General features: G+C 44.8%; 2 pseudogenes; both read left to right on the forward strand.

The window, feature by feature from the left end:
• The first annotated feature begins 9,272 nt into the window (after window positions 1–9,272).
• On the forward strand, window positions 9,273–10,726 carry LOC123399454 (annotated as a pseudogene).
• Window positions 10,727–16,034: 5,308 nt separating this feature from the next.
• Window positions 16,035–19,668, forward strand: LOC123411813 (annotated as a pseudogene).
• Window positions 19,669–19,965: the final 297 nt, after the last annotated feature.

Raw genomic sequence — 19,965 nt, forward strand, 5'->3', positions numbered from 1 at the left:
GTCCTCGATTTAAACCCGTGGCGCGGCGCTTTTTTCAAGAAAAAAAGAACAAGAAAAACAGTTGATGCGCTCGGCTTGGTCGCCATCTGCTCCGACGCCGGCCACCGCGACCTACACGGCGCGCCAGACTACCACCACGCCGGCTCCAACCTGCTGATATGTCTCCAACGTATCTATAATTTTTTATGGTTCCAAGCTATTATCTTGTCAAACTTTGGATGTTTTGTATGCACTTTATATCTTTTTTGGGACTAAATTATTAACTCAGTGCCAAGTGCCAGTTCCTGTTTTTTCCGTGTTTTTGACCTTTTTCAGAGGAGAATATCAGACGGAGTCCAAACAGAATAAAACCAACGAAAAGATTTTTCCGGAACAGAAGATACGCAGGAAGCTTGAGAACCAAGGCAAAGGGTCCCGGGGAGGCCACAAGCCCCCTAGCCGCGGCCTGGGGGGCGCGCCTAGCAGGCTTGTGCCCCCCCCCCCCCCCCCCCCCGTGGCTCCTTTTCCCTACTTCTTCCGCCTATAAATCCCCGAAAAATATGATACCACGGGAGAGAGCTACAAAAATACTTTTCCGCCGCCGCAAGCTTCTGTCTCCGCAAGATCCCATCTGGGCACGTTCCGGTGCCCTGCCAAAGGGGGGATTCGGACACGGAGGGCTTCTTCATCAACACCATAGCCTCTCCGATGATGCGTGAGTAGTTTACCACAGACCTTCAGGTCCATAGCTAGTAGCTAGATGGCTTCTTCTCTCTCTTGGATCTTCCATACAAAGTTCTCCATGATCTTCATGGAGATCTATCCGATGTAATCTTCTTTTGCGGTGTGTTTGTCGAGATCCGATAAATTGTGGATTTATGATCAGATTATCTATGAATCTTATTTGAGTTTCTTCTGATCTCTTATATGCATGATTTCATATCATTGTAATTCTCTTCGAGTTGTGGGTTTCGTTTGGCCAACTTGATCTACAGTTCTTGCAATGGGAGAAGTGCTTGGTTTTGGGTTCATACCATGAGGTGACCTCACCCAGTGACAGAAGGGGTAGCGAGGCACGCATCGTGTTGTTGCCATCAAGGGTAAAAAGATGGGGTTTATATCTATTGCATGAATTTATCCCTCCACATCATGTCATCTTGCTTAAGGCGTTACTCTCTTTGTCATGAACTCAATACGCTAGATGCATGCTGGATAGCGGTCGATGTGTGGAGTAATAGTAGTAGATGCAGAAATATCGGTCTACTTGTCTCGGACGTGATGCCTATATGTATGATCATTGCCTTAGATATCGTCATGACTTTGCGCGGTTCTATCAATTGCTCGATAGTAATTTGTTCACCCACCGTAATATTTTCTATCATGAGAGAAGCCTCTAGTGAACACTATGGCCCCCGGGTCTACTTCACATCATATTTTCAGCCCTACACTTTTACCTTGTTGCACTTTCCGCCTTCAGATCTCACCTTGCAATCAATCGTGAAGGGATTGACAACCCCTTTGTAGCGTTGGGTGCAAGTTTGCTGTTTTTGTGCAGGTACTTTGGAGACTTGGCTTGATACTTCTACTGGATTGATACCTTGGTTCTCAAACTGAGGGAAATACTTACTGCTACTATGCTGCATCACCCTTTCCTCTTCAAGGGAAAAACCAACGCAAACTCAAGAGGTAGCAAGAAGAATTTCTGGCGCTGTTGCCGGGGAGCATCAAGTCAAGAATAGTCTTCCTCCAACGTGTCAATCTCTGGCACCGAGGATTATTCTAAGTGAAGCTTATCCAAGTAACAGTCGCATACTCAGCTCTTGCATTTACTTTTTTTTGCCTTTCCTTTTCCTCTCCCCCACTTCTGAAAAACAAAAATTTACAAAAATATTTGCCTTTTTGTTTGCCTTTTTCGTTCGCTTGCTTTCTGTTCACTTGTGTGCTTGTCTGCTTGCCGAAGTCACCATGACTGAAAACACCAAACTTTGTGACTTCTCGAATTCTAATAATAATGATTTTATTAGTACTCTGATTGCTCCCGCCACTAGTGCGGAATCATATGAAATCAATGCTGCTTTGCTGAATCTTGTTATGAAAGAGCAATTCTCCGGCCTTCCGAGTGAAGATGTCGCATCCCATCTTAATACCTTCATTGAGTTATGCGATATGCAAAAGAATAAAGATGTGGATAATGATGTGATTAAATTGAAGCTATTTCCGTTCTCATTGCGAGATCGAGCAAAAACTTGGTTTTCATCTTTGCCCAAAAATAGTATTGATTCTTGGAACAAGTGCAAAGATGCTTATACATCCAAGTATTTTCCACCGGCTAAGATTATCTCTCTCCGTAATGATATCATGAATTTTAAGCAACTAGATCATGAACATGTTGCGCAATCTTGGGAGAGAATGAAATTGATGATTAGAAATTGTCCCCCTCATGGCTTGAGTCTTTGGATGATTATACAAATCTTCTATGCTGGTTTGATTTTTGCTTCAAGAAATATCCTTGATTCCGCCTCCGGTGGAACTTTCATGGAAATCACATTAGGAGAAGCTACAAAACTCCTAGACAATATCATGACAAACTATTCTCAGTGGCACACTGAAAGGTCGCCTACTAGGAAAAAAGTGCACGCTATAGAAGAAATTAACTCTTTGAGTGCTAAGATGGATGAGCTAATGAAATTGTTTGCTAGTAAAGGTGCTCCTTTAGATCCAAATGATATGCCCTTGTCTTCCTTGATTGAGAGTAGCAATGAGAGCTTGGATGTTAATTTTGTTGGTAGGAATAATTTTGGCAACAACAATGCTTTTAGAGGAAACTATATTCCTAGGCCTTTTCCTAGTAATACCTATAATAACTTTGGCAATTCCTACAACAATGCTCATGGGAATTACAATAAATTACCCTCTGATCTAGAGAGTAATATTAAAGAGTTTATCAACTCGCAAAAGATTTTCAATGCATCCATAGGAGAAAAACTACTCAAAATTGATGATTTGGCTAGAAGCGTTGATAGAAAGTCTCTTGACATTGATGCTTTGAAAGTGAGATGTGCTCCTCCCAAGATCAATATGGATGAAACTTTGAAAGCTATGCATTTTTCCATGAATGACAGTAAAGAAAGAACCGCCCAAATTCGTGCTAGACATGAATGGCTTAAAAGGGCGTTTTCTCATGATGAGAATCACGAAGATCTTAAAGTGCTTGGTGTGACTCCCATTGAATCCTTGTTTTCTAGTGTCAAACCTAATGATGATGGGGCTGGATATGAATCCACTTTGGTTGAAAAACGCCCCAATGATTCGGAGTCTATCTATCTTGATGCTAAAAGCATTGAAAGTGGAGAGAGGATATCAAAACTTTGAGTAGTAATGAAACTACTATTTTGGATTTCAAGGAATTCAATTATGATAGTTGCTCTTTCACTCAATGTATTTCCTTGATGCAATCCATGCTAAACTCTGCACATGCTTAAAGCCAAAACAAGGCCTTTACCGATCATATCGTTGATGTTATGATGAAATCTCTTGAAAAGAAACTTGAATTGGAAGTTTCTATTCCTAGAAAACTTCATGATGACTGGGAACCTACTATCAAAATCAAAATTAAAAACTATGAATGCAATGCTTTGTGTGATTTGGATGCTAGTGTTTCCGCGATTCCAAAGTCTTTATGTGATGTTCTAGGTTTCAATGAGATTGATGAGTGCTCTGTTAATTTGCATCTTGCGGATTCTACTGTTAAGAAACCCATGGGAAGGATCAATGATGTTCTTATTATTGCCAATAGGAACTATGTACCCATGGATTTCATTGTGCTTGATATTGATTGCAATCCGACATGTCCTATCATTCTTGGTAGACCTTTCCTAAGGACTATTGGTGTTGTCATCGATATGAAGGAAGGGAATATTAGATTTCAATTTCCATTAAAGAAGGGCATGGAACATTTTCCTAGAAAGAAAATAAGATTGCCTTATGAATCCATGATGAGGGCTACTTATGGTTTGAGCACCAATGACGACGATACGTGATTCTATCACCTTATGCCTAGCTAAGGACGTTAAACAATAGCGCTTGTTGGGAGGCAACCCAATGAATTTATCTTGGCTTTTTAATTTCTGTTTTTTTGCGTCCACACCATCATAATTCTGTTATGATTGTGTTTTTTGTGTTTCTTTTTGTGTTTGAGCCAAGTAAAACCTTTTATGACTAGTTTTGGTGATGGTTGTTTGATCATGCTGGAAAAAGACAGAAACTTTTCGCTCGCGAAATTATTTTTCATTTTTATCTAGAAAGAGATTTTGAGTTTATTCTTTTTTTGCTGGTTTATATGCCAATTTCCCAAATTGTCGTAATTGTTCAGAATTTTTGAGATACCATAAGTATACGTAGTATACAGATTGGTCTGTTTTTGACAGATTCTGTTTTTGTTGTGTTGATTGCTTATTTTGATGAAACTATGGATAGTATCGGTTGGTACTAGACATGGAAAAGTGGGAATATAGTCATCTAACACCAATATAAATAGAAATCAAGTTTTCTACAGTACCTAAAGAGGTGGTAGTTTGTTTTCTTGTGCTAATGATATCACGAGTTTCTGTTTAAGTTTTGTGTTGTGAAGTTTTCAAGTTTTGGGTGATGTTCTCATGGACAATGGGATAAAGAGTGGAAAGAGCTCAAGCTTGGGGATTCCCAAGGCATCCCAAGGAAAATTCAAGGACACCAAAAAGCCTAACCTTGGGGATGCCCCGGGAAGGCATCCCCTCTTTCGTCTTCAATTCATCGGTAACATTACTTGGAGCTATATTTTTATTCACCACATGATATGTGTTTTGCTTGGAGCGTCGTGTATTATAGGAGTATTTTATTTTTGTTGTGTCACAATCATCCTTGCTGCACACCTTTTGAGAGAGACATGCACTCATCATGAATTTGCTAGAATACTCATTGAGCGTCGCTTATATCTTTTGAGTTAGGCAATTTAGCTCACATGTGTTTCACTTATATCTTTTGAGCTAGATAACTTTGCTCTAAGTGCTTCACTTAGATCTTTTAGAGCACGGCGGCGTCATATTTTGGAGAAATAAGAACTCTCGATCTTCACTTATATCTTTTTGAGAGTGCTCTCTCTGAGTAACTTGGGAGTTGGCTTGTGCTATGAAAGTAGTCCTAAAGATGATAGGCATCCAAAGAGGATACAATAAAACTTTCATATTCATGTCCATTGATTAGAAAGAGAAGTTTGATTCCTCTCAATTAGTTTTGAGACATGGATTTGGTAATATTAGAGTTATGTTAGTAGGGTGTTGTGAATCTAGAAATACTTGTGTTGAAGTTAGTGATTCCCGTAACATGCACGTATGGTGAACCGCTATGTTAGGAAGTCGGAGCATAATTGATTTTTTGATTGTCATCCTTTGTGTTGCGATCGGGATCACGCGATGGTTAACACCTACCAACCCTTCCTCTAGGAGTATGCGTTTAGCACTTTGTTTCGATTACTAATAAAAACGTTCGCAATAAGTATGTGAGTTCTTCATGACTAATGTGAGTCCATGGTATAGATGCACTTTCACCTTCCACCATTGCAAGCCTCTCTAGTGCCGCGCAACTTTCGCCGGTGCACAAAACCACCATAGACCTTCCTCAAAACAGCCTCCATACCTACCTATCATGGCCTTTTCATAGCCATTCCGAGATATATTGCCATGCAACTCCCACCGTTCCATCTCATGACATGTGTCTTCACTTTCATATTGTCATTGCATGATCGTAAGATAGCTAGTGAGTCATACGCTAAGCTAGACCGTTGCACATCCCGGTACACTGCCAGAGGCATTTCCTAAGAGTCATCATTGTTCTAAGCATTGAGCTGTGAGTAAATAAAAGTGTGATGATCATCATTATTAGAGCATTGTACCATGTGAGGAAATATAAAAAAGCGGCCAAAGTTGCCCATAAAAATATATGGAAAGAGGCCAAAGTGCCCAAACAAAAAAAGAGAAAAAGAGAGAAGGGATAATGCTACTATCTTTTTCCACACTTGTGCTTCATAATAGCACCATGTTCTTCATGATTGAGAGTCTCTTGTTTTGCCACCACCATATACTAGTGGGAATCTTCATTATATAACTTGGCTTGTATATTCCAATGATGGGCTTCCTCAAAATTGCCCTAGGTCTTCGTGAGCAAGCAAGTTGGATGCACATCCACTAGTTCTCCTTTTGAGATTTCCCACACTTATAGCTCTAAGTGTATCTGTTGCATGGTAATCCCTACTCTTTCACATTGATATCTATTGATGGGCATCTCCATAGCCCTTTGATACGCCGAGTCAATGTGACCATCTCCTCCTTTTTGTCTCACAACCTCCACCACACTCTATTCCACCTATAGTTCTATATCCATAGCTCATGCTCATGTATTGCGTGAGAGTTGAAAAAGGTTTGAGTAAGTAAGAGTGCGAAAAACAATTACTTGGCCAATACCGGGGTTGTGCATGATTTAAATTCGTTGTGTGGGAATGATGGAGCATAGCCACACTATATGATTTTGTAGGGATAACTTTCTTTGGCCTTGTTATTTCGAAAGTTCGTGATTATCTTGCTGGTTTGCTTGAAGTATTATTGTTTTCATGTCAATAGCAAACTATTGTTTTGAATCTTACGGATCTGAACATTCATGTCCCATGAATGAAGTTACAAAGGACAAATATGCTAGGTAGCATTCCACATCAAAAATTCACTCTTTATCACTTCCCTACTCAAGGACGAGCAGGAGTTAAGCTTGGGGATGCTTGATACGTATCCAACGTATCTATAATTTTTTATGGTTCCATGCTATTATCTTGTTAAACTTTGGATGTTTTGTATGCTTTTATATCTTTTTTGGGACTAACTTGTAAACTCAGTGCCAAGTGCCAGTTCCTGTTTTTTCCGTGTTTTTGACCTTTTTTAGAGGAGAATATCAAACGGAGTCCAAACAGAATAAAACCTCTGAAAAGATTTTTTCCGAAACAAAAGATACGCAAGAAGCTTGAGAACCCAGGCAAAGGGTCCTGGGGGAGGCCACAAGCCCCCTAGCCACGGCCTGGGGGGAGCGCCTAGCAGGCTTGTGGGCCCCCCGTGGCTCCTTTGCCCTACTTCTTCCGCCTATTTATCCCCGAAAAATCTGAAACCACGGGAGAGAGCCACAAAAATACTTTTCCGCCGCCGCAAGCTTCTGTCTCCGCAAGATCCCATCCGGGGCACCGTCCGGTGCCCTGCCGGAGGGGGGATTCGGACACGAAGGGCTTCTTCATCAACACCATTGCCTTTCCGATGATGCGTGAGTAGTTTACCACAGACCTTCGGGTCCATAGCTAGTAGCTAGATGACTTCTTCTCTCTCTTGGATCTTCAATACAAAGTTCTTCATGATCTTCATGGAGATCTATCCGGTGTAATCTTCTTTTGCGGTGTGTTTGTCGAGATCCGATGAATTGTGAATTTATGATTAGATTATCTATGTATCTTATTTGAGTTTCTTCTGATCTCTTATATGCATGATTTCATATCCTTGTAATTCTCTTCGAGTTGTGGGTTTCGTTTGGCCAACTTGATCTACAGTTCTTGCAATGGGAGAAGTGCTTGGTTTTGGGTTCATATCGTGCGGTGACCTCACCTAGCGACAGAAGGGGTAGCGAGGCACGCATCATGTTGTTGCCATCAAGGGTAAAAAGATGGGGTTTATATCTATTGCATGAATTTATCCCTCTACATCATGTCATCTTGCTTAAGGCGTTACTCTGTTTGTCATGAACTCAATACGCTAGATGCATGCTGGATAGCGGTCGATGTGTGGAGTAATAGTAGTAGATGCAGAAAGTATCGGTCTACTTGTCTCGGACGTGATGCCTATATGTATGATCATTGCCTTAGATATCGTCATGACTTTGCGCGGTTCTATCAATTGCTCGATAGTAATTTGTTCACCCACCGTAATATTTTCTATCATGAGAGAAGCCTCTAGTGAACACTATGGCCTCCGGGTCTACTTCACATCATATTTTCAGCCCTACACTTTTACCTTGTTGCACTTTCCGCCTTCAGATCTCACCTTGCAATCAATCGTGAAGGGATTGACAACCCCTTTGTAGCGTTGGGTGCAAGTTTGCTGTTTTTGTGCAGGTACTTTGGAGACTTGGCTTGATACTCCTACTGGATTGATACCTTGGTTCTCAAACTGAGGGAAATACTTACTGCTACTGTGCTGCATCACCCTTTCCTCTTCAAGGGAAAAACCAACGCAAACTCAAGAGGTAGCAAGAAGAATTTCTGGCGCTGTTGCCGGGGAGCATCAAGTCAAGAATAGTCTTCCTCCAACGTGTCAATCTCTGGCACCGAGGATTATTCTAAGTGAAGCTTATCCAAGTAACTGTCGCATACTCAGCTCTTGCATTTACTTTTTTTTGCCTTTCCTTTTCCTCTCCCCCACTTCTGAAAAACAAAAATTTACAAAAATATTTGTCTTTTTCGTTCGCTTGCTTTCTGTTCGCTTGTGTGCTTGTCTGCTTGCCGAAGTCACCATGACTGAAAACATCAAACTTTGTGACTTCTCAAATTCTAATAATAATGATTTTATTGGTACTTTGATTGCTCCCGCCACTAGTGCGGAATCATATGAAATCAATGCTGCTTTGCTGAATCTTGTTATGAAAGAGCAATTCTCCGGCCTTCCGAGTGAAGTGTCGCATCCCATCTTAATACCTTCATTGAGTTATGCGATATGCAAAAGAAGAAAGATGTGGATAATGATGTGATTAAATTGAAGCTATTTCCGTTCTCATTGCGAGATCGACATCTTTGCCCAAAAATAGTATTGATTCTTGAAACACTTTTACCTTGTTGCACTTTCCGCCTTCAGATCTCACCTTGCAATCAATCGTGAAGGGATTGACAACCCCTTTGTAGCGTTGGGTGCAAGTTTGCTGTTTTTGTGCAGGTACTTTGGAGACTTGGCTTGATACTTCTACTGGATTGATACCTTGGTTCTCAAACTGAGTGAAAAATACTTACTGCTAATGTGCTGCAACACCCTTTTCTCTTTAAGGAAAAAACCAACGCAAGCTCAAGAGGTAGCACCTGCAGGGCGCGCTCGCGGCATTGATCGCCAGCTCTTCCTCCGCGTCAGCGTCCGGCCGGCCACCACGCCATCCGAACCTTCACTTCACCTCGACACCCAACCTCGTTGCGCCGTCCACACGCGGCTCGCCGATTGGGACTGGCGACGCAGGCCCTCGCCGCCATGGTGCTCGCGAACGTGTATGCTAAGTGTTGCCGCTGCCACTACCGCCGGGCGACGTTCGCAGGGTGTTCGACCTTATGCCTGCCCGGGACCTGGGAGGGTGATCGCCTCCAACTTGGCTCGTGTCCATCATGCCCGCCTGCGCCAACGCCCAGGCATGTGCATCTTGATGCCATGAGGCATGTGCATGAGCTACTTATGAGTCAGATGTTTTCAGTCCTATCTACTTCGTCCAAGTGCAAGAGGACCGACCTCGCTTGCTGCCCAGGTGTTGGACGAGTTGCGCTACAAGACACGGCGGATCTCCTAGAATGCCATGATACTCGGGTGCACGCAGTATGGAATGCCGGATAACGTGTTGAGTCTCTTTTCTAGGATGCAGCTGGAAAATGTTCCTTCACTCTTGTTAGTCTCATCGTTGCAATTGTAGGCATTTCAGATTCACTTCATGCAAGATGGATACTCTGGCAGGATGCTTATGTTCTGACCGCCCTTATTGCCATGTATGCAGAATTTGCCCGTGTCTGTATAGCTAGGAGTCTCTTCAACTCAGCAATGGCGATACATGTTATCACACGGAATGCTATGATCCATGTGTACGGCTCGCATAGTTGAGCTCTTTGGAGAGATTAAAATTTCTGGGAGAGTACCCAGCGGCATGCAGTCATGCTGGTTTGGTTGATGAAGGACATAAAAAACTTGCAAGCATGAAGGAGGAGGACTAGGGGTTTGAACCTGGGATGGAGCACTATGGTACCATGGTGGTTCATCTTGGCCGAGCTGGGAAGCCAGATGAAGCGTGGTCTTTTATCCCAAAGATACCTACGGACCCTGACATTAGTGTTTATGGTGCAATGCTAACCGCTTGCAAGTTGCACAAGAATATGGAATCGGCAGAAGAATCAGCGCAGAGGATCTTTGAGCTAGGGCCAGAAGAGGGTGTGTTTCATGTCCTTCTAGCTAAGATTTATGCAAAAGCTTCAATGTGGAAAGATGTGGCAAGGATGAGAACTACTATGGAGAAAAAGGCCTCTAAAAGACTCCTGGATGGAGTATTGTGCAGCTCAAGAATGAGATTCATGCCTTCTATTCAGGTTGCGCAAATCACCAACATGCAAAGGATGTTTATTGAAGGTTGGTTGAGCTAATAGAAGAGATCAAATATGTGGGAGATGTGCAAGACAATGATCCGATGCATGATGTAGAAGATGATGCCAAGGCACAGTTGCCCAACACCCACAGCAAGAAACTTGCAATTGCACATGGGACCGATCATTCGAACAACTCTCGGTACAACAATACAGATAAAGAAGAACCTCCGAGTCTGTAATGACCGTCACAATGCAACTAAGTTTTTATCTCTTGTGACACGACGGGAAATAATCATGGGAGATATTCAGCGATTTCGCAACTTCAAGGACGGTACATGTTCGTGTGGACTCTACTGGTACTGATTTATTGAAGGCAATCCGAATATGGATTTTGGGATGATAGGACTTCATTCAGCTAAAATACAAATGAACTTTAACTAACTGGAACTTATATTAAGGTACTTACTGTGTTTTATTTGTAGCATACATCGTCGTCTAACCGTAACTCTGTGTAGAAATGATTTTGTTACTGATGGTCGGACTTATATAGCTGCTAATGAAATTTGAATGGACTTGTACCACACTTTCTTACAGGTCTAGTAGCTGCTTTTTGTATTGACACTTCATGGCTAAGATTGTGAAGTACGAGGCAGCTCTAATGATCTTATAAATTATCTTCGGTGTCAGGGTCAGCTGTGTTGACATCCTACTAATGTGATTCCCTTACTTTAGGGCACTACACAGTTTAAACTGCACATATGTTTCTGGAAGAACTGTTTGCCTGATTTCGCTTTCTTAGAACCTACTTATTTAGGGATATTTTATCTTATCGCAGTTAGTTTTGTGTTGTTGCAAGAATACTGGATTAGAAGATGACCAGATTCCAGTTGCTTTGTTCTATATTTACTCTCATCAGCATTACTTACATCATGAAATTTTGGGGGTGACCACTAATTGCATTAGGAGAGTACCTTCCAAGTCCAAGCGCCTGTGTAGGCAACTACTTGGGGATACTGACATTGCCAAATGAGACTGGATCATTACAGCTTCTTGCTGTGCCGTAATGGACAACACCAGACACACTAAAGACGTTGAGGAGAGTTTGCAAAGTGACATCTGCATTCAACTGGAAGAACAAGGAAACAATGGTATCGGGTAATCAGATTACAACTCATATTTAGATAAATATGTTGTTTCTGTATACAGTAGTAATGTTAAATGCATAAGTTGAGGATTGATTACCCTGCGTTGTGATGTTGTCCCGTCAATGCGTATATGACATTCATCCCTCGAATACTCCCGATGTGAAACCTTGGTCCTCAAAGGTGAGTGAGACCCTATTTTTGAGACCATAATAAGATAAATATGCATTGAAGGACTGTATGAAGTATTTGTATCTCGAACATTTGTAATATTCATCCTTAAAAATGTTGAAACACTAGCAAATGTGAAGTACGAGGCAGCTCTAATGGCATCCGGGCAGGAGCAGGCGGCGCTGGCCGCGAAGCAGAAGAAGCAAGCCGGCAATTTCTCTTTCATCCGCCAAACATATACTATATATATACACACACACAGGCAGCGATCAGTTGGCATACTTGCTTGTACTCTCTACATTAGTTGTACTAGCGAAAGGGCCCGTGCGTTGCAACGAGAAAAAAAAATACCACACGCTTTTAATCTTTTTTATAATCATTTCGATTTATTAAAATAATAAGCTAACTAACTAATGTAGACAGCCTATCCTATTTTGTTGAGGAATCAATCCGTCCATTGTTAATTCCACCATGATGAAAAATTAAGCAGGGCAAGCAAAGCAAAACAAAGAGGCTACGTGAATTGATCAATGGACTGTTATCTTATTTCACTCATGGGGTAGAGAATGTGGGATAAGATGACAAACTGAAGGTGGTGTTCCATTATCTGTCTCTACAACAATACAATCTTACATTCAATACATTCATTCATCAGCAAACAAATCCCCACAAAACAAAATTTCTTGCCGGTGCTTGGCACACGGTTGGAGGCATGAGGAGGGGATCTCACCAAATGATGAGTTCCTGCCGGAGAAGGGGATACGATGAGGGGAGCAAGGATTAGGCGCCTCTATCTGGCCATAAGGAGTCGCCGTTGCCGCGCCATAACCTCGAAGTTCCCCGTGTGAGCCATGGAGGCCCGCCTCCACCTGCAAGTACTTCGCTTCGCCGCGCCTTATCCACACGCCGCCGCCCTTCTGCATCGAGCAGACGCATCATCCCCAGTCACTGTAATTGTCACGTTGATTTGATCCAGAAGCTGTGCTCGAGCGCCGAAACGGGGGCAGCAAGCGGGCAGAGGTACTTGCAGTGGTGGTTGAGGTCGGCCGCGACGGCGAGTGGTGTGGCAGCGGCCTGGGCATAGGCCAGGGTGGACCAGGGTCGATGTGATGCGCTCGAGCGCCACAACGGGGGCAGTGAGCGGGGAGAGGTACGGCCGCGGAGGCGGGTGGGTTGAGATCAGCAGCGGTGGTGCTTGAGGTCGGCCGCGGCGGCGAGTGGTGTGGCGGCGGCCTGGGCACAGGCCAGGGTGGCCCAGGGTCGACGGGAGGAGGCGATGCGTACGGATATAATTTTTGCAGCGAATCATTTTTTCCTTTTGCGTTGCAGATAAATGATGAAGCGCGGGTTGAATAACAAAAATCACAGGGGCTAAAAATGTCGCGGTGGGTTTTCCGACGAAAGCAATAGCCGCTTTATTATTAGGTATAGATTCTAGAAACAAACGTACTACTTGGCATTTGATGATTTTTCCGCCCGGCAATTTCTTCTTCTTCTCCATTTCATTGAGGACGAAGCAATAACCTACGTGTGTTTCCAAATATTGATCGAGCATTACTTATATGTTAAATACACAATTTCATTTGAATGTTTTTTTGGAAATAAATTTCATTTGAATGTTTGTGTCGTTCCAGCCTTGCATATATGTTGGGTGGCCCTGGCTGGTTGAAGAACGTAGTCTCACAAACTTTTAGTTTCTGGCCGAGGTGTTAATTTCGGCACAAGATTCTCACTGGTGTTACTGTAGTTGCTATTGGATCGTACATGGTTTAGTTGTTTATTACTATAGATAATGCAGTGCCATGCATGACCTTGACATGTTCTTGACATTGTTTTGGTAAAGATATTATGTCGAGGGTATAAACTAATTAAGAAAATGACTTATCTTGAATTTTTCAAAGCTTGAGCATCCCAGTACAACCTGATGAAAGTGTATAGCCTAATGAAGAAAATTTACAAGGCCCTACAGAGATTTATGGTTTATTACCAAAAAAAAGCCTATTGAATCTACTAGCCAAAGTAAAGTAAATTGTAAGAATAATTGAACGAGGTGGGAAAAAAAGGAAGAACAACAAACAAAATGTTACGTGCGTGTGAGCGTGACATATATACGATGTGCAAAGTTACTGTGTGACATGTATACGCAAGATATGTAAAAAAAACCCAACGATACAGTTTCAACATCCAAGAAGTGCCCCATAGATCCCTAGCTAAGCAAAAAGAAAAAGAAATGTTCATCCTTGCTGGTGGGCGTGGTACAGCCTCATTGCCTCATCCAAGACCTTGGCCTGAGATAAAGCTTCTATTCTCTTGGTAAGGGAAGGGTAGAGGCCCTAATAGTCAGTCCACACCGGGTCTCCTCCTGTGATGTTGCCGAGCTTCTTGTAGGTGTGGGCGGCTACGCGTGGATCGAAACCAACGGCGGCCATTAGCATCACCCCGATGAGATCTGCTTTCAACTCTTTTCTGCCATATATTGACATGCAGGAGTAACCATATATTCTCTTTTTTCCTAAATACCTGTTGTTGAGAAAAACTAGGTTAGTTCTCTCCAACAACAAATATTATGTTACAGGGGAGTATATATATATACATGTGCATGCGTGGCACCAGCAGCCTCCATTTAGCTAGCTATGAATTGGCGAACCACCAATGCAGTGCAATGCAAGCTTCAATTAATTAATTAACTGATGCCCATGCAGAATAATTAAGGATAATGTAGTAAGTAATTCATGGTTGTGGTGATAACGTACTAGTAGTACGTACGTGGTACATGAGATTAACTATACTTATATTACTGGAGTACGTAGTTGATGCAAAACGTTGATGGAATCCATGCATATGTATATATACCTTCGTGAGAAGGGCATTAGCTTGTGGAGTATAGGAACTGATCTCGCCACATTAGCGAGGTCGGTGTGATGCCGTGCCACAGCGTGTCCAACCTATACATACATATTACGTATTAGAGTACACAACAACAACAACAACAACAATAACAATGCATTCATCCATCGATCCATCGATCGACCGCAGCAATCTTAATAAGAGAAACTTTTGCGAGAATCATACCATATCTTGTTGGATTGCAATGCGTACGTACCTCGTGGGCGATAACCACGGCAATCTCCTCATCGGTGTCGAGATGGTCGAGCAGGCCGGTGTACAGTATGATCTGACCCCCGGGTAAGCTGTAGGAGTTGACACTATCCTGCCTCATGACCATCACACGCCAGTTGATGTCGCGGATATGCGACGACGACGAAGAAGCAGGGAATGCACGGGGCAGTCCGCAGAGGATGATGTCCGAGGCCACCCGGCGCACGCGAACGCTGCAGGCGTCACCAGGGCCGACCATCATGTCGCCCCGCCTCTTCTTCAGCCCGGCCCACAGGGCGTCGCCCACCCTGCGCTCGCTCGACGGCGACAGCACCACCCAGTGGGCGCGGTTGGTGTAAGGCACCACCTCTCGCCGGCTTAACGCGGCGCAGCCGATGAACACCACGGCGCCGGGGAGGAGAATCGCCGCGCAAGCAACCTGCTTCCACGTGACCCAACCCCGCAGCCGCAGGCCGCGTGCGACGGCAGCCGGGCCGACGCGCCTCGACTCCAAGAAGGCCTGCGTCGAGTAGCGGACGCGCGCGAGGGCAGCCGGAGGATCCGCCGGGGTATTGCGGACGCGGCGCATCATCCCGTTCCCGCCGCCGCCGGTGAGGAAGGAGCGCGGCGCCGGGGTATTACGGCCGCGGCTGAACATCCCGTACCTGCTGGTGAAGAGGGAGCCGGGCGGAGGAGCCGCCGTGGTATTGCGGCCACGGCGCAGCATCTCAAGCCCGCCGGTGAAGAGGGAGCGGGGTGGAGGACTCGCGGGTGGATTGCGGCCGCGGCTCAGCATCTCAAGCCCGGCGGTGAAGAGGGAGCGGGGCGGAGGACTCGCGGGTGGATTGCGGCCGCGGCGCAGCATCTCAAGCCCGGCGGTGAAGAGGGAGCGGGGCGGAGGACTCGCAGGTGTATTGCGGCCGCGGCGCAGCATCTCAAGCCCGGCGGTGAAGAGGGAGCGGGGCGGAGGACTCGCGGGTGGATTGCGGCCGCGGCTGATCATCGCCGGTCAAGAAACCGCGGCGAAGAGGGAGAGGGAGCGGTGATTGCCTCCGCTGTGAGGCGGCCGGTCGAGAGCGAGCGTGGTGAGGGCGAGCGCAAGTTGATGGCGTGGAGGCGATCGAGGGCGTCGCCGGCACCGGCAGGAAAGGGTCGGCGGGCGGCGGAGCATAAGCGCGAGCGGGAGCCGTTTTCCTGTCCTGGCTTTAAACCCGTGGCGCGGCGCTTTTTTCCAATAAAAAAAGAAAGAACAAGAAAAGCAGTCGCTGCGCTCGGCTTGGTCGCCATCTGCTCCGCCGCCGGCCACCGCGACCTGCACGGCGCGCCAGCCTACCACCACGCCGGCTCCGACCTGCAGGGCGCGCTCGCGGCATTGATCGCCAGCTCTTCCTCCGCGTCAGCGTCCGTCCGACCACCACGCCATCCGAACATTCACTTCACCTCGACACCCAACCGCGTCGCGCCGTCCACACGCAGCTCGCCGATTGGGACTGGCGACGCAGGCCCTCGCCGCCATGGTGCTGGCGAACGTGTATGCCAAGTGCTGCCGCTGCCGCTACCGCCGGGCGACGCTCGCAGGGTGTTCGACCTTATGCCTGCCCGGGACCTGGCAGGGTGATCGCCTCCAACTTGGCTCGTGTCCATCATGCCTGCCTGCGCCAACGCCCAGGCATGTGCATCTTGATGCCATGAGGCATGTGCATGAGCTACTTATGAGTCAGATGTTTTCAGTGCCATCTACTCCGTCCAAGTGCAAGAGGACCAACCTCGCTTGCTGCCCAGGTGTTGGACGAGCTGCGCTACAAGACACGGCGGATCTCCTAGAATGCCATGATCCTCGGGTGCACGCAGTATGGAATGCCGGATGACGCGCTGAGTCTCTTTTCTAGGATGCAGCTGGAAAATGTTCCTTCACTCTTGTTAGTGTCATCGCTGCAATTGCAGGCATTTCAGATCCACTGCAGGCAAGATGGATACTCTGTCAGGATGCTTATGTTCTGACCGCCCTTATTGCCATGTACGCAGAATTTGCCCATGTCTGTATAGCTAGGAGTCTCTTCAACTCAGCAATGGCGAGACATGTTATCACACGGAATGCTATGATCCATGGGTACGGCTCGCATAGTTGAGCTGTTTCGAGAGATTAAAATTTCTGGCAGAGTGCCCAACGGCATGCAGTCATGCTGGTTTGGTTGATGAAGGACATAAATTTTTTGCAAGCATGAAGGAGGAGGACTAGGGGCTTGAACCTGGGATGGAGCACTATGGTACCATGGTGGTTCTTCTTGGCCGAGCTGGGAAGCCAGATGAAGCGTGGTCTTTTATCCAAAAGATGCCTACGGACACTGACATTAGTGTTTATGGTGCAATGCTAAGCGCTTGCAAGTTGCACAAGAATGTGGAATCGGCAGAAGAATCAGCGCAGAGGATCTTTGAGCTAGGGCCAGAAGAGGGTGTGTTTCATGTCCTCCTAGCTAAGATTTATGCAAAAGCTTCAATGTGGAAAGATGTGGCAAGGGTGAGAACTGCTATGGAGAAGAAAGGCCTCTAAAAGACTCCTGGATGGAGTATTGTGCAGCTCAAGAATGAGATTCATGCCTTCTATTCACGTTGCGCAAATCACCAACATGCAAAGAATATTTATGCAAGGTTGGCTGAGCTAATAGAAGAGATCAAATATGTGGGAGATGTGCAAGACAATGATCCGATGCATGATGTAGAGGATGATGCCAAGGCACAGTTGCCCAACACCCACAGCAAGAAACTTGCAATTGCACATGGGACCGATCATTCGAACAGCTCCTGGTACAACAATTCAGATAAAGAAGAACCTCCGAGCCTGTAATGACCGTCACAATGCAACTAAGTTTTTATCTCTTGTGACTGGACGGGAAATAATCATGAGAGATATTCAGCGATTTCGCCACTTCAAGGACGGTACATGTTCGTCTGGAGACTACTGGTACTGATTTATTGAAGGCAATCCGAATATGGATTTTGGGATGATAGGACTTCATTAAGCTAAAATACAAGTGAATTTTAACTAATTGGAACTTATATTAAGGTACTTACTGTGTTTTATCTGTAGCATACATCGTCATCTAACCGTAACTCTCTGTAGAAATGATTTTATTACTGATGGTCGGACTTATAGAGCTGCTAATGAAATTTGAATGGATTTGTACCACACTTTCTTACAGGTCTAGCAGCTGCCTTTTGTATTGACACTTCGTGGCTAAGATTGTGAAGTACCAGGCAGCTCTAATGATCTTATAAATTATCTTCGGTATCAGGGCCAGCTGTGTTGACATCCTACTAATGTGATTCCCTTACTTTAGGGCACTACACAGTTTAAACTGCACATATGTTTCTGGAAGAACTGTTTGCCTGATTTCGCTTTCTTAGAACCTACTTATTTAGGGATATTTTATCTTATCGCAGTTAGTTTTGTGTTGTTGCAAGAATACTGGATTAGAAGATGACCAGATTCCAGTTGCTTTGTTCTATATTTGCACTCATCAGCATTACTTACATCATGAAATTTTGGGGGTGACCACTAATTGCATTAGGAGAGTACCTTCCAAGTCCAAGCGCCTGTGTAGGCAACTACTTGGGGACACTGACATTGCCAAATGAGACTGGATCATTACAGCTTCCTGCTGTGCCGTAATGGACAACACCAGACACACTAAAGACGTTGAGGAGAGTTTGCAAAGTGACATCTGCATTCAACTGGAAGAACAAGGAAACAATGGTATCGGGTAATCAGATTACAACTCATATTTAGATAAATATGTTGTTTCTGTATAGCAGTAGTAATGTTAAATGCATAAGTTGAGGATTGATTACCCTGCGTTGTGATGTTGTCCCGTCAATGCGTATATGACATTCATCCCTCGAATACTCCCGATGTGAAACCTTGGTCCTCAAAGGTGAGTGAGACCCTATTTTTGAGACCATAATAAGATAAATATGCATTGAAGGACTGTATGAAGCATTTGTATCTCGAACATTTGTAATATTCATCCTTAAAAATGTTGAAACACTAGCACATTATCATCTCTGCTGGGTGCCCGTTGTGTTCGGTGTTGGTGACTGCATTCAGTTAGAGGAAGTTGAGTACTTACTGCTAGTGCTAGCTGTTGAAGAAAAACCAATGGAAGTTAACCTGTGACCACCAACTCAACCATTCTTTCATCTGCCCAAATCTGCAGGCAAGCAATTTGGATCGGAATTCAGAAACGGGAGGCCAAGACGATACTCACTCACCGTAGAGGCCCAGGGATGGCTGGACATGCCAGGGCCTGAAGTAACCAGAGGCGTGGAGCATGGTGTCCTCGACAATGTACGACATGACGAGCCTGATGGCTAGGACGCGCGGGTTCGCCCTGTCGACCTCACACCGCACCTGGTCCATTCCGGGCATCGCCGGCACCCACCAGCAAACAGAGCAGCAGGACCAGCGGCGCCATTTGGCACCTCAGGCCGGCTTGGAACGGGGGCCAGCAAGTAGCAAAGTTTTAAATTCACTGTGAGGATATATAGGGCAGTTTAGTTACCTTCATTCATTGGTCTGTCCGCTGCAACGATCCGTCGGTACTGCGCAGGAAGTGTGCTCCGGTTTTATATTTTTACTTGTCACGGATGACCACGTGCTAGTTAAATTCTACTATAATATTGCAAAACAGAGGAGGATTATTTGCAGTTCCAAGGAACTGGGACGAGCAAGGTGTGCAAGTTATACTGTGTGCAAGTTTTTAGTTACGGAGACTTGATTATTATGATTGATTCAATTGTAAAAAAAAGGTACCAAAATGTTATGTGCAGTTACCAACTTAACTGCCACTAGCCTCCTTGTGCACTAAGAATTGGCAAAAGCATGTTCCAGTTTGACCCCCTTGTGCCTTTTTTTTGTGGGTATTGGAAATGCAAATACAGTTACTTTGCGTTTATTTACATTAGATTAGAAATACAAATACAGCTACTCTGTATTTATTTGCTGCACCATGAACAAGTGAAGCAAGAATGACTGAACAAAAAATGGCTCATGTTCATTCGTACAATAAACTGAATATCCAGAAGGGATAGATGTATGTTGTAGTGTTAGTGAAATCAAATTTAACCATGCAGTTCATATGCCTGCACAGTTGCAAGCCTTATCCAACTCAGATCTGGAGAGGTATGGAAACT

The sequence above is a fragment of the Hordeum vulgare genome, chromosome 1H, assembly GCF_904849725.1.
Source record: "Hordeum vulgare subsp. vulgare chromosome 1H, MorexV3_pseudomolecules_assembly, whole genome shotgun sequence".
NCBI classification, from domain to species: Eukaryota; Viridiplantae; Streptophyta; class Magnoliopsida; order Poales; family Poaceae; genus Hordeum; species Hordeum vulgare.